The 15,381-nt window shown below is 40.3% G+C and overlaps 2 long non-coding RNA genes and 1 pseudogene across 2 annotated transcripts; all 3 read right to left on the bottom strand.

Moving 5' to 3' along the window:
- Positions 1–6,487: 6,487 nt before the first annotated feature.
- LOC122003979 lies at positions 6,488–7,148 on the bottom strand. Its single transcript, XR_006118179.1, has 3 exons — positions 7,089–7,148; positions 6,742–6,937; positions 6,488–6,527 (listed from the first exon to the last, which is right to left on the bottom strand). It is a non-coding gene; the product is annotated as an uncharacterized LOC122003979 (long non-coding RNA).
- Positions 7,149–7,289: 141 nt separating this feature from the next.
- Positions 7,290–8,067, bottom strand: LOC122003978. Its single transcript, XR_006118178.1, has 3 exons — positions 7,806–8,067; positions 7,566–7,675; positions 7,290–7,472 (listed from the first exon to the last, which is right to left on the bottom strand). It is a non-coding gene; the product is annotated as an uncharacterized LOC122003978 (long non-coding RNA).
- Positions 8,068–9,057: 990 nt separating this feature from the next.
- LOC122003977 lies at positions 9,058–10,597 on the bottom strand (annotated as a pseudogene).
- Between the last annotated feature and the right edge of the window lie 4,784 nt (positions 10,598–15,381).

Here is a 15,381-nt window from a genome sequence, read left to right as displayed (position 1 = left end):
GTCTAGCGAGCTTGGCTTCAGACGTCCCTTCACGCAGCTCGAGGAACTTCTCCCAAAGTTCCTTCGTGGAGTTGTAGTTGCCGATTCAGTTGACTTCTTGTGGTGGAAGAACGCTTAGCAGATGGTATTCTGCTTTTCCGTTCGCCACGTAGTCGACCTGCTCCTTTTTCGTCCATTGGTATTTTTCTTTGTCCTCTGGAGCTACAAAACCAAATTCCATTATTAGAATTAACTCGAAATTTGTTGTAAAAAATACCTGCTTTTTCTTTTTTCAGGTAGTGAAATCCCCTTCAAATTTCGGCGGGTAGATACTTGGTCCGACCATTATATCGTTGCTACGTTCGGCGGTTAGTCCTCCTGAAGCGCCTTCACTCTGATATCACTTGTTGGATTGCAGCGGCCGACTAGAAGGGGAGTTGAATTAGATGTATGGCAGCATAGTCTTTTAGTATAAGTGGGAGATTGTTGGGATGTATACTATAAGCCTAGCTTTTGTATGAACATCTGTTTTGAAATATTTTAAAATGAGAATCACTTTGGTCAAATGTTTGTATTTTATATTTATATATATGTCAATGTAATTTCCCATTTAATTATATTGTAGATAACATGGTGTGTGGTGCCACATAGAAGTTCATGTTATCGGTTCCTTATAAATTATAAATACTAGATAACAACCAAGATGGATTGGGACAAACCATTGAAACGGTTGTAGTGTAATTTGGTATTAGTCTGTCTTGACTATAAAATTACACTAGTACACCATGTGTGTATTGAGCAGGACCGTTTGAGGTTGTTCGATTTGTACTGACTACATAAAAGAACAGAACCTCAGTTATTATGGATGTGCGCCCTCTTAATCCCTATATAATAACAAGCATGTATACTTAGTATTTATTTCTTTAACTTATCAATGGGTGAGATTTAATCGTTAAATTAATATGCCCAATGAGTTGGAAAATAGTACTGTTTATATGGTGTGTTGTTGATTATAGAAGAAATTTGTGTCCTAATTATTTAGGTTGATGATGTCCCCTTGAGGAGCTCATAAGGATTATCATGTGAACCCTACAGGTGGACTTAGTCTGGCATGATAATAAAGTTGAGTGGTACTACTCTTGGAATCAGATGTTAATTAATTGAGTTGTCACTAACTCATTTAATTAACGGATATACAATATCTTAAACACGGGGAGATTAATGCACTCATGATAAGAAAGAGCCCATATTATAATATGGGATTGGTGCGGTAGTTCAATAATAATCCTTTAGTGGTATGAATTATTATTGATGGACTTGAGTTGAGTGTTTGGGTCGTACACAGGAAGCCCAAGCCCATTAGGAGGCATAAATCAATTCCTCCTCTAGGTCTCTGTTGTAGCCTCTATATAAAGCCTCGCATCCACCCATCCACAACTTGGTTTTGGTCTAGTTTTTCTCTACCTTCCTAGGGCCTGCGGCAAGGTTATAAAAGGAGTAGGTGGTGCCCCCTAAAACCTATTTTTTTTTCAAAATTCTCTTCTCCTCCTTGTGGTCGGCGCCCCTTCTTCCCTTGTTAGGGCTAGCGCCCCTCCCCTCCTCCTTGCTTACGGTCGGCGCCCCCCCCCCCCCCCTTCCTCATTGCCAAGGGTCAGCGCCCCCTCCTCCTTGCTTGGGCCGGCACCCCTCCTTGCTTGGGCCGGAACCCCTCCTTGCTAGGATCTCTTGGTGGACGGCGGATTGGAGTAGAGAAGGAAGAAGATTAGAAGGTGTCCCATCCTAGAGCTTCCTTAGTGGTCGGCGGTTTGGATCCAAAGAGGGGAAGGGTGGTTGTTGTCTTGGTAGATCATCGTCCACACGATGCTGAAGAAGATGAGAGAAATACAGCAGAAGATCAAGAGATATTTAGCTACAAAGGAAAGGCACAACTAGTTCTTTAATTCCACTGCGTAATTAGTTTAGTTTTCTTTGTATTGATTTTGAATACCAATACAAGAGGTCAGCGATCTTGTACTTCGATCAAGGTGTGCTTTGATCCGTCAAGAACTTGCTTGATTGATCAAACACATATCTAATCGAACATGTGGGTTGCTAGGAAAAGTTTTGTACTTGTATAATTTTTGCATAGGGAAATTTAAACAAAACGGAATTCCAGCGCCTTCAACTTCACCACCATAAACCAGATGAAAAGGGGTTATGTTGGATTGAGACGCACGTGAGAGGGGGGTGAATCACATGGTTTTGAAAAGTTTATCTTTTTCATTTTAAAAACAAGAGTACGCAGCGAAAAAAAATAGATAGTAATGAGAAAAGACATGAACACAAGAATTTACTTGGTTCAGAGCTTTCGATGACTCTTACTCCAAGACCCAGGCCCCACAGATCTATCAATGGGTAATTTACTAAAACCTCTTTCAGAACCGCCGGAAGAGCAATCGAATACAAAGAGACTCAGATAAGTGTAACACGTTACATTTTTTGTTTACTGAAAGTAAGTACAGTAAATTAAATTAGGTTACCAAACACTTTCATAGATGGTCTACTTTGAGTTCAGTGTTTGGACGGCTTCTCGACAGCAGTCGGTCGTAGTAGAGTCATAGCAGGGCAGTGACAGCAAGCTGAAGTAGTCGGAAACTCGATTGGATGTGTAGAAGCTCATATGGAAGTTATTGAAGAAGCCTTGCGCAAAACATCCTTTTATTGAGCATGGAAGATGCCTTCTATAACCTTGAAGGTGCCTCCAATGTAAAGAATCTGATCCCGAACCACCCACTCCTTATATGCGACGAAGTCTAAATTTTATCCTATGGAAGGCGCCTTCCATGGTACTGAAGGCGCCTTCCATGAACAGTGCGAAGGTGCCTTCTATACCATGGAAGGTGCCTCGAACACTGTTTACCCAAAGGCTTTTGTACTTCTTTTGCCCTGTATAAAATGTTAGTCTAATAACCTATAAGATAATGTTAGCACAATAATAATAAGAAGTAGTAATTAGATCATGTCTCTCCGAGACCAACATCAAGTCAGGGTTTTAATTAAGGTTTCCGAAATAGACCTAAATTAGACTGACACCTATTGTCCCTTCTAATGGGGGCGCGTCTTTATTTAGTTACTCTCCTCTAGTGACTTACCTCTACTTACCAGGTGTAGAGTTACCTCTGGAATCACACATCCGGACTTCGGGAATTAAACATCCCAACCTACCAGAATCGCACATCTGGTCTTTTTCAATCCAGAATCGCACATCCGATCTTCTCCAATCGAAAATCACACATCCCGACCCTTGCTAGAATCCTACATCTGGACTTTAACCTGTCGGGAATCGAACATCCAGACTTATCGGAATCACACATCTAGTCTTTAACCAATCAAGAATCGAAGATCCTGACTGGGGTTAGTCAACCCTGCACACTCAGTAACAAGGTTAGATCACAACATGTCTAACTTTAACCTATTTGTCATTCATCAAAACTTAGGTTTGACTATTGGTGCAAATTGCACCAACAAGTTATACATGTTACTTCTCGGGGGGTTGTACAATATACCCACAGTACGCTGGTTATCTCGTCAATCCAACTTCCTCTGACATGGTCTAATTTGGTTTTAAATCCTCTGATGATTTCTCTATTCATCTCTTTTGCCTGACCATTACTCTGTGGGTAAGCCACAAATGTGAAGGCCTATGTGATTCCATAGCTTGAACACCACTCTCAGATTTTTCTACTCTGGAATTGTCTTCCATTATCTGAAACCAGTTTGTGTGGAATTCTGAACTTGCAAATAATATGTTGCTATAAGAATTTAATAATCATCTGCTCGGTTATCTTGGCCAATAACTTAGCCTCCACCCATTTTAAAAAAATAATCTACTACCACTAGTAAGAATCTTTTCTGGGTTGGTGCTAAGGAAAAGACCTCATTATATCCATACCCCACTAATCAAATGGGAAAGAAACAATAGAGGTTTTTAGCAACTCCGTGGGGGTGGTGTAGAATATTCTAATACTTTTGACAAGATAAGCAGGTTTTTACTAATCGTGGTGTATCTGCCTGTAGAGTGGGCTAAAAATACCCAACCAATATTATTTTCTGAGCGAGAGACAGGTTGCCCTCATGACTTCCATAGGAACCTTGATGCACTTCCTGTAAAATGTAATACATATCATCCAGTCCGATGCATTTGAGTAAAGGACACGAGAAAGCTTGTTTATAAAGATGGTCTCTGATCATAGTGAACCGACCGACTCTTTACTTCATGCGTGCTTGCTCTCCTTTTGCTGGTAAGACGACCTGCTGCAGAAATAAAATGATTGGTGTTCTCTAATCACTTTGTAATTCAATGTCGGCCTGTCATTCAATGCAAGCCACTAATAGTGTTTGTTCTACCAGCTTATCTAGGGTCCATGGAACTATAGAGGAAGCTAATTTGGCTAAGTCATCTACTATTTGATTTTTGTTCGAGAAACCTTTTGTATGATTGCCTCTTGGAACCTAGCTCTAAGCTTCTCGAATGCCTCTGAATAGATCTTGAGCCGCTCATTATTAATTTTGAAATTTCTTGATAATTGTTGAGCGGCTAACTAAGAATTTGAATAAATTAAAACTCGAGCAGCTCCCACATATCTTGCGGCTTGCAGACCGGCTATCAACACTTCATATTCTGCTTTATTATTAGTAGCCTGATAATTCAGCTGAACAGATAGTTGTATTTTATCTTCCCTAGGTGGTATCATAAGAATACATATTCTGCTATCCTACTGAGTAGATGACCCATCCACGTATATCTTTCAAGTTTCCTCAGACTCAAGGTTTTTTAATTCTGTTATAAAATTAGCTAAGGCTTGAGCCTTAATGACCACTCAGGGTTGATATTGTATATCAAACTCACTGAGCTCCATGGTCCACTTAATCAACCTCTCGAAAGCTTTAGGATTGACTAGCACCCAGCCTAATCTGATATTGGTTAGCATAATGATCAGATGGGATAGAAAATATGGATGCAACTTTTGGGCAGCTAAAACCAATCTATATGCCAATTTCTTGAGTATGGTGTAGCAACACTCGGCTCCTTACTAAAGAAATACATAGGTTGTTGTTGCTTCCCCTCTTGCCTTACCAATACTGTCTAAACAGCATGCTCATTAGCAAACAAGTAAACCTATAAAGATTCACCTACTATTGGCTTAGTTAATATAAGCAGGGCAGATAAATAACTCTTTAGCTCTTCAAACGCCTTGTCACAATCAGTGTCCCATTGAAATTTAGTCGCCCAACAGAGAATCTTGAAGAAAGGCAAGCTCCGATTGACCGATTTTGAAATGAAATGTGATAATACAGTGGTCCACTCGATCAGCCTCTGTGCCTCCTTTAAATTACGTGGGGGACCATATCTTGTAGAGCTTGTACCTTACTGGGATTGACTTCAATTTCCTATTATGTGATGATGTAACCCATGAAGTGTCCACTCTTAGCTCTAAACAGACATTTGTTGGGGTTGAGTCTAAGCCCGTACTACCTTAAAATTTTGTAAGTTTCTTCTATATCTACGTTAAGATCCATAGCTCAGAGGGACTTAATGAGGATATCATCCACGTAAACCTCTATATTTCACCCAATTTTCTTTTGGAAGACTTTGTTTATGAGTCATTGGTAAGTAGCTCCTGCATTCTTTAGTCTGAGCGCTATAATATTATAATAGTAAGTGCCTTCAGTAATTATGAAGCTAACCTTTTCCTTGTCGTCCTTGGCAAGTTGGACTTGATAATACCCTTGATATGCGTCTAGCATACAAATCAACTCACAACCAGAGGTGGAGTCCACCACTTGATCGATGCCAAGCAATGGATACACTACAACAAAAACCCTCATAGACATCGGTTTTCCACCGGTGTCTATTACATTTTCGACCAATGTCTATGAAGGCGATGTAAAAGGTCTGCTATTTTAGACATCGGGTTAAAACTGGTGTAGAATCACTTAACGACACCGGTGTTCAAATCGGTTATTAACCGATGTAGTATCACTTAACAACACCATTTCATCAACGGTGTAAAACCGATGTAATATTATATGCTAATAACACCAGTTTTGGCAGCGGTATACAACCGATGTAATATTAGTTAATAACACCGATTTTGTAGCGGTGGGAAACCGATGTAATATCAGTATTTTTTAACAGCACAAATTTGATTTCCGAAACAGTGAAAACCTGACAATAACAAAAAAAATACACAAATATTCACAAATTACACAAATATTCTTCTTCCAACATTATCCATAAAATACACAAATATTCACAAATTACATAAATATTCTTCTTACAACAGTATCCATAAAATACATAAATATTCTTTTTACAACATCAAAAGGTAATAGATATTGTACACATCAAGGTAATATTCGCAGTTTACATTCCATGCAAATGCATGCATCATCCAAAGTTTTCAAAAATCAAATACCTTTCCTACTCAAATGTAATATAGCATGCATTCAGCCCACTCGAATCGCACTTCATCAATTTCAACTCTGGAGTACTTGAGATTTGTAAACTGTAAAAACACATAAATAATATATTAGTAAACCAAGACCAAAAATCATAATTGAAAAAGCAGTAAGAGCACCAGGTAACAAGATGAGTAATTGGAATGCTTAAAAAGAGAAACGTTTATCAATTATCTCAACCACAAATAAATAGAAAGAAGAATCAATGATGTAAGATACTGATATAGTCCAACACTAGCACAAATTCAAAGAAGAAATTACCTATCTTTGTAAGCTGAAGCCAAATTTGCATGGGCTTCAGGCATAGTTGGTCTGATATTCACAGCACATATATAATCCTGAATTGCTCCAGTAACTCTACCAATCTCCTTAAATGTGTTCCCTCTATTGACAAGACCATCAGCAGCAGTCTGCGAAGAACTTCATTGTAACAGGCTATCACTTCTGCATAATTTCCCTGGTGTAATACAAGAGAACTATCAATTTCCAACTAGGGGCAAAGACAGCAAAGAAGAAGATAGACAAATTATATGACTTTCTTCCATTAAATAAGGCAATATGCAGTAACTCTCAAACTAGCGATGAAAAAGGCAGATATAGTACTCTACCTGTTGCTTGTATATAATAGCCAAGTTGTTGAAGGGCGCAGATATCCCTGTTGTAACTGCTAAAGTTGGCTTATAGAATGATGCAGCAACACTCATCATGTTGCTGCATGAAGAGAAGTTTCATTAAGGAACAAAAATAAACTATCCTCATAGTTGTCATCAAACATTTCTAAAGCTTACCAGTCCATGTATATGTTGCCAAGGCTTGACAATGCTTGTGGATGGTTAGGTTGTAAAGCAAGGCATGACTTGGGAAAAATTATTAAAATGAAGTTATTCAACAAGGAAAAAAAACTTAAGAGAATAAAAATATCCAAATTAAAAAGTCACCCTATAGAAGTTGATAGCCTCTTCCACATGTCCAGCGTCTTTGAGAGCATTCCCCTTTTAATGTGCAAGAAAGTTGATCATTAACTAACCTGGCTCACCATCAAGAAGGATACCACATTTTGACATATTAGACCATTATCAACTTACCAGATTATTGTAAGCTTCAATAAAGGTAGAATCACAATTGATAGCTTGCTTGTAATGCAGAATTGCCATGTCAAGTTGACTTTGTTCATAATAGATGCCAGCAAGGTTTCCTACGTCCAGATATCCCCAATGCATAGTTGACATAATAAACTCTCTTTATAGCATAGTTTGCAGCAAAGTTATCCACAAAATCAAAAAGAGATTAACAGTCCAGTGGAAAAATAGGAGTTATTAAATTACGTAGCATATTCCAGTGAAAGTATTATGCAATAGCAATGTTATGAAGAACCTGAAATAAATAGAAAATGATTAAGAGTTCACACGAACAAGAACTACACATGGTAAATAAACTTCTCTTCTTTTGTATGCAAGTCAACAACAAATCATCATGTACTTTAAAAATGAGTAAGATATTAGTTAAAATAGAAATAATTAGAGGAAAAAATAGACATGTTTCATATAGCAGCCAATTAATACATTTTGACATGGAGAAACAACATCAAACCCTTTGTTGCAACTATTAAGGAGACCTAAAGACAAACAATGTAAAAGTCTTCACACAAAAAGTAGAAGTGTGGATACCAAATATGCAATTTCTTCTTTCATATCAAACCCAACAAAGAATCATTGGATCACTGTCATCTTTGGGAAGCAATGAGATTTCAATTAAAATAGAACAAATTTGAGGAATTTTACATTCTTGATTTGTATAATAATTGGTCAATTGATCTTCGTATGGAGAAGAACTAAGTAAAATATGGTTAGTGTAAAATCCTTATGAGTTGAAGTCGAATTATATTTCAACTAAAATATAGATTAAATCAATGACAAATGATAATCAAAGTGAAGAAATAAACAAGTAGATAATAGGTTCCATTATCACAACAGTTCACAAAACCTAAACATTCTAAAAACACTAAATCTAAGAATTTATTTGTGGTAAAGAATCTAAACTTGCTGCGCATGAAATATAATGAATCTGGAATGCAAATGCTAAACACCCTAGGAGTTGAAGTCTTATGAATGGTCAGGTGCAAGAAAAGGTGAGGAGGGCCCCTTGAGGTTTAATCTTAACAACTTAGCATCTAATATTTGGACGCTAAAGTTAATGCAGGCTGATGACTTTGACTCTGAAATCTACAATATCCACAGTTCACACATGATTACAGTACACTCTTCTTCATAGCAAACAACACAGAGTAGGAAACTACAAGTTCCGTTATGCAAGGTTGACCATAGAGAAAGTTAAAATCATGTTACTCTTACTTGTTGGTCTCACCGCAGAATTACATCTGTCATGCATTTGCTGCAATTTCATAAAAGATATCCTTAGGTCATTAAGCCATGTGCAAGCTCTGTTCATCTTTTCACCATTTTTAAGCCCTAAAATCTTATATATTTTTCATCATAAAGGACTTTTCGTTTGCTCATAGCTTGAATATGTGGTAGCGCTGATCAAGCAATTTCTTAGATTAGGTTCCAATGGCATCAATCTATATGACTGAGGTAATCTTGCAATAACTTGAACAGAAATTTGAAATATTCTGTATTTTTTCAGGAGGGATAACTCTAAAAAAGATAATAGCCATTCCATATCAACTATGTGAGTTGAAGTGCTAACTAAGAGAAAAACCACAAAGGTACACAAACTTCCAAAAAAATTTTGTAAAATGTCAATTCTGATTGACATAAAAAATCATTACCTAGGCCGAGGGCTACAACTTCTTGACCTTCCTCTTGTCTTTGGAACTGCTTCCATAATTTTTCCTTTATGTCTAGAAAATATTAAAAAAAAAAAAGATACATACAACTTATTAGATTTCATGTTAAATAGAAAAGAAACATCACATTGCTTAGTGTTTACATCCATAGAAGATGAGATACACGTCTACAAATTGACGAGATGCAGTCAAAAGGGCAGCATTACACTATGAATTGTTAAGAGATTAACTAAACTTGTAAAACTCTGCACAAAACTAACAATGTGTGAGGAAGAACCTCAAATAGTCACCCACTAACCTATTGCTAACAATGGGATAGTAGTTTAGAACATCAAAGGCTGCTTGAATTTATTAAATACTAAAAATTCTTTCAAGTATACTTTGCATTTATTGTGCAACTTGTGTTCCAAACAATCATATAAGATTTCCGATGACCGCATTAATACCCCTTGTCTTTGTCTAAGTAACTAGATGCATATCAAAATCAGATATACAAGATCAGAAGTGTTGGAGTGACAGTACTCATGTCTTTAAGATATTAAAATTTGGACCACTTATTCAGTAAATTTGTTCAAGCATTGTAAAGGAGATATACAAAATAATTCTTAAATGCAAAACCTTCCAGTTATTTCTAATCTACTGAATTCAAGTCAGTGCAACAATAGCAAAAAATAATCACTTCAACAAAAAAATCACAAAAGAATACTAGCAGTTCCATAATTTACATACGCTCAGCATTTGGTCCATATTTTGCAAACTAAACCATAATATTCCGACCATCCACATTCCTCCCTACAATATCCAATAAAAATAATAATCAAATTACAGGTTACTTTCCAGAAGATCAAACATCGTCAGAAAAATAATTATCAAAACCAAAAATAAAGTAGAAGAAACTTGCCATCAAGTCTATCAACAGCCTTCTGAGCCTCATCAACATACTTATACCTCACAAAAGCAAACCCTCGTGAATCTCCAGTCCTTTGAGTTGCCAAAAGACGAACAAATAATTTAGTAAACAATTGAAACTCAAAAATCGTATCAATAACAGCAATCTCTCACCTCCGGTCCCTTGGCATGAACACGTCAATGACTTTCCCGTATCGATCAAAGAGAGGAAAGAGATCATCGGCAGTGGTACCTAGCAATTCGAACAGAACGCGAGTCAAAAACTGGATTCCCATCAAAACCAGCAAGAGAGTCCAGGGAGAAAGGGAAAACACTCACGGAAGCTGATGTTGAGAACGAGGAGGGAGTAGGTGTCCTTGATGTCCGGCGGCCCTGATCTCCCGAAGTGCGACATGGGTGGCGACGAGACTATTCGGATTTTTAGGGTTTCAACTTTCAGGGAGAAGATTGGTGAACGATGCGGATGGGACCATCTGGCGACGCCGATCTGAAGAATTAGAAGGTGAGGAAAGGGGTCGGCGAGGGTGATCGACAGTAGAGAAGAGGGGGGGCAAAGGTGCGACCTTGTTGAACCAGATCCTGCGGATGGACTGGATTGCATGGTGGAGGTCAGAAAACGGCGAGGCAGAGGCGAGCTCCTTGGTGAAACACTTGTTGCGGCAGCACCGTAGCACATCCTCCTCTGTCAAGGAAAAAGACGCCATCTTTCATAGATCTAGCATGGGAGCATAAGGCAATGGTCGCAGCTTCATGTGCTTTCCCGGGAGCGGATTCTTCACTCGCCCATATTCTAAGAGAATGGATGCCAAGACATTAAACCAAGACATTCAGTTTAAAAAGGATTACGAATCTAAGTAACATAGTCCACGGGGTGGACCTGCCTTCCCAGAGTAAGATGTCCCAGGAGGCTGCCTAAGGGGGAAGAGGGAGATGAGGCTGAGAGAGATGGTCGGATGGCTAGCGGCGAGGAGAAAAGTGGCAGCGGCGTTGCGACGGTATATGGTGGACGGCGCGATAAAGGTTTAGGTTTAGGTTTGGAGGAAAGAGTGAAGTGTTACAAATTTCGGCTAAGTATTGGTGGGAAAATTAAATTATTTTATTTTATCATAGACACCGGATTTTAAAAACCGCTGTTAAAATCGGTGTCTATTAACAAAAAAAAAAGGCGCTCATAGACATCGGCTAAAAAAACCGATGTTTATGAGCGAAAATCTGCGCTCATAGACACCGATTTTTGGAAAATCCGGTGTAAAATACTCAAAGACATCGGTTTTTGCTTAAAACCGTTGTTGTTCCACTGATGTCTATGAGGGTTTTTCTTGTAGTGATAATAATCTTTGGAATAGGCCTTGTTAAGGTCTCTGAAGTCGATGCAAACCCTCTACTTGTTTCTGGGCTTGGACACCAGGAGAACATTAGTTAGCCAGCTTGGGAATTGAATCTCATGAATATAACCAGCCTCTAGTAATTTATCTACTTAACCTAGATGATCTTATTATGATCGGCCCCAAAATCTCTCTTTTTATGCTTGACCAGACGAGCATCCAGGTAAACATGGAGTACATGTTCCATGACAGTTGGTGATATACCCGTCACTTCTTTGGGCGTCCATGCAAAAACATCACTGTCACATGCCAAGCACTTAACCATCACAGCTTGAAGCTCAGGAACCAGGTCGGCAGCTATCTGGGTGGTGGCCTCTGGATGACTAGGTTGAATTTGCACATCTTCTTTTTCTCCATAGACTAAGGTAGGGGTGCTTCCCGAACAATGTTAACCTCCATTCGTTGCATCTTTCGAGCAGAATTGGCTTCAATTTTAATTATATCCGCATAGCATTTGCTTGCTGCTAGTTGATTTCCTTTAACTTCTCTGACTTGATCATCCACGGAAAATTTTACTTTCTAGTAAATAGTTGAGACGACTACCCGGAATTCATTTAGGGTCGGTCGGTCGGCCTAGAATAATGTTTTATACTGAGGGTGTATCTATGACTCTAAAAGTTGATCGGTGCATCCTTATCAGGGGCTCCTCTCCTAATGATATAGCTAGCTTGATTTGGCCTAGCGGCTGAACTTCATTACCCGTGAAACCATAAAGAGGTGTCATCATGGACTAGAGATCGCTGCAGTTGTTCAAATGCTTGCTTGAAAATGATGTTGACCAAATTGCCCATGTCAACAAAAGTCCGATAGATATTGTAATTGGCTATGACGGCCTTGATTACTAGTGCATCATCATGGGGCACCTCGACCCTTCTAAATCTTTAAGCTTGAAGCTAATTTCAGGCCCGGTTACCTACTCTATTCTACATCCAACTGCATGGATCTCCAATCGACGAGTATGAGGTTTTCTTGCTCAGTTGAAGTCTCCATCAATTGGACCCTCGGCTATCATGTCGATATCTCCCCAGGTGGTGTTATTGTGATTTTCATCTAGTCATGTTAGGGGCTCTTGTTGGACTCGAGCAGGAGCCTATGCTTAGTCTGCTGACAGTTGTGATGTCCTTTGGTGTCGCTCGACTTCTTGTTGGTTTCTTCTGGGCAAGCCATTTCACCATTGAAAAGAGTGATGGTTGGGTGATGGGGTGCGTCGGCAGAATCTTTGATTGTTGGTTTGGTGATTTTCCAAATTATAACACTCCCAAGTGTCATGGGTGGTTCACCAGTGGTATGTGCACCACTATCACGGGACTTCTCGAGGGGGTTCGAGATATCTTTCTAGCTCAACTTTGACATACTGCAAGGCCTGGGATCGTGGTTCTTGTTGTTGAAGCTGAGACCCGTCTAAGGTCCTTTATATGGAGGAGTTGGTAATGCTTAGTGCTTGGGAGCTAGAGCCGAAGTAGGTGTGGTGACCTCCTTCCTCCGGGCGGACTGCACCTCTTCAACATTAATAAACTTGGTCGCTCAGTCGAACATATGGTCGAAGTTCCTTGGAGGTCTTTTAATTAAGGAGCAAAAGAAGTCATTATCAGCGAGGCCTTGGAAAAAGGTACTCACCAGAATTTTGGTGGTGGTTGTAGGACATCAATGGTTACTTGATTGAATTTTTTGATATAGGCTCTGAGTGTATCCTTGGGCCCTAGTTTGAGTGAAAAAAAAGTTCAAAGGGGGTCTTGTGGTAACGTCGATGACTGGTGAAATAATGAAGGAAAACCTTGTGAAAATCTTTGAAATAACAAATCGCTTGAACCATCTTTGTGCTGAACTAACAAGTGTAGTGAGAAACACTCAGCACTTTACACCGTCCATATATTAATGAAGGAGGGTGACATTCTCAAATTTGAGGAGGTGATCCTCAGGGTCAGTTGACCCTCCGTACTTCCCTATTGTCAAGGGCTGATAATGTTTTGGCAACTTTTCTTTTATCACCCTCTAAGAGAACGGGGTGCTAATCTGATTGGGAGAGCTACAAGTTTGCTGAAAGATTCTTGGGGTTGTCCTTCTTGGCCCATGTACTCAAGCAGTGTACGGAAAAGCGCTCGATGGAGTGGGATTGGTGAGTGAGGCGCAAGAGACAGATGGGCGGGCGAAACATAAGGAAGGTCCATGCCAGCCACCGGAGGAATGGGTTGATGCTCTGCCGGGCCTCCCTCCCGAGCTCCTCTTTCCCTCTGATGTGTCGTTGTCGACGTGATGAAATTAGGTGGCAGAGTACCATCAGTAGCTATTTTTTGTCGTTGTTGCAATAGTTTTTATGCTCAAACATTAATCAGCATTCCAACTTCTCTTGAGTCAATGTGATGGTGGTGAGTCGTCTAGCTTTTCTAAGCTTCAGATTCAGGCGAAGAAATTTCACAAAGGGCATCAAATATGATTCTATCTGAAAGCTAAAGATATGGTGCGCTAGCAATGGTAGCTTGGTTGTTGATTGGGAGAAGAGTTTTTTACTCTGAAAAGAAGCTTTCTTTCACTCCTGCACACACTCGAATGAGCAAATAAGATGTTAGTACCCAAAAACTAGGGAGGGGGTCCCTGATAAAGACCCTCTTGTTGGTGCAGCGGAGGCCGGCAAGAGGGGGTGAATTGCCTGCAATAAAAATTATACCCTCCTCGGAGCTTTTCAACTCAAAGAGATGCAATAGCTATAAAGTAATAAAGCAGTAAGACTTAACAAAAATGAAAAGGAACTCAGCAGTTAACCTAGTTACAACCAAGAAGGTTGTTAATCCAGGGCAATGAAAAGAGCACACTAGAAAGAACTCCTTTGCTGAAGGCGGAGAAGCCTTTTACACTTAGAGCGCACAGAACTATTGCTTTGGAGAATGAGAGTACAGAGTTGATAAAAATCGTTGTTCTGTAAAGTTGCTCGAGACCCTCTTTATATAGGGGTTCTAGAGCTTATCGGATAACCTGATCTTCGGGATCAGGTTTTGACTCGAGAGGGATCGGTCGACCGATCCCCAGGTTCGGTCGACCGAACCTGCTGTACCTGCCCAGTCTTCTGTCCAGGTGCAGTCTCTGTGGATCGAGCTTAGGTTCGGTCGACCGATCCTTTTGTTCGGTCGACCGATCGGCCAACGGTCTCTAGCTGAGTTGGCCCGATCAAACTGCTCGACTTGGTCTCTGGATAACCTTGGGTTCGGTCGACCGATCAGTAGGTTCGGTCGACCGATCAGATTCACCAACGGTTAGCTTCTGACGTGGCAGTCGACGTGTCTGTTGCGGTTGGCTTCGGTTAATGAAGGGTTCGGTCGACCGATCAATAGGTTCGGTCGACCGAACCGTTGTCAAGTCAACTCCAGTTGACTTGCTCCGGTTCGGCTCCTTGGGTGATTGCGGCCATCCGGAATAGGGCTCACCCGAACCCAGTTCCCGGCCTTCTCCTCGAGCAGGCTTCCTCCCCGGCTTTACGTCCCTCGAACGCCGCGCACGTTCTTCTCGCCCACCAGGTGTACTCTTCCGCAGCTCTCCCGTCCTTCGGACGCACCGAGCCCGTCGACTTCCTTCCCGTGTCGTCCTTCTCGCCAGCTGCGTCTTCCGCTCGACTTCCTGTGCTCCTAAGTTTCTGCACACTCAGACACAGGGATCAGACAAAACGCAGGACCTAACCAACTTGGTTGATCACATCAAAACTACCACGGGGTCCAACACCTCTGACCCTTAAATCAGTACAAATTTCGGGCGGGCAAATGAAAAATAGTAGAGAACATGCGCGCGAAAGTAAGCCTGAGATGTTGGAAA

Source organism: Zingiber officinale, chromosome 7B (assembly GCF_018446385.1).
Source record: "Zingiber officinale cultivar Zhangliang chromosome 7B, Zo_v1.1, whole genome shotgun sequence".
Lineage (NCBI taxonomy): Eukaryota > Viridiplantae > Streptophyta > Magnoliopsida > Zingiberales > Zingiberaceae > Zingiber > Zingiber officinale.
Note: the sequence above shows the minus strand (reverse complement) of the source record. Positions and strands in the feature narration are given on the sequence as shown.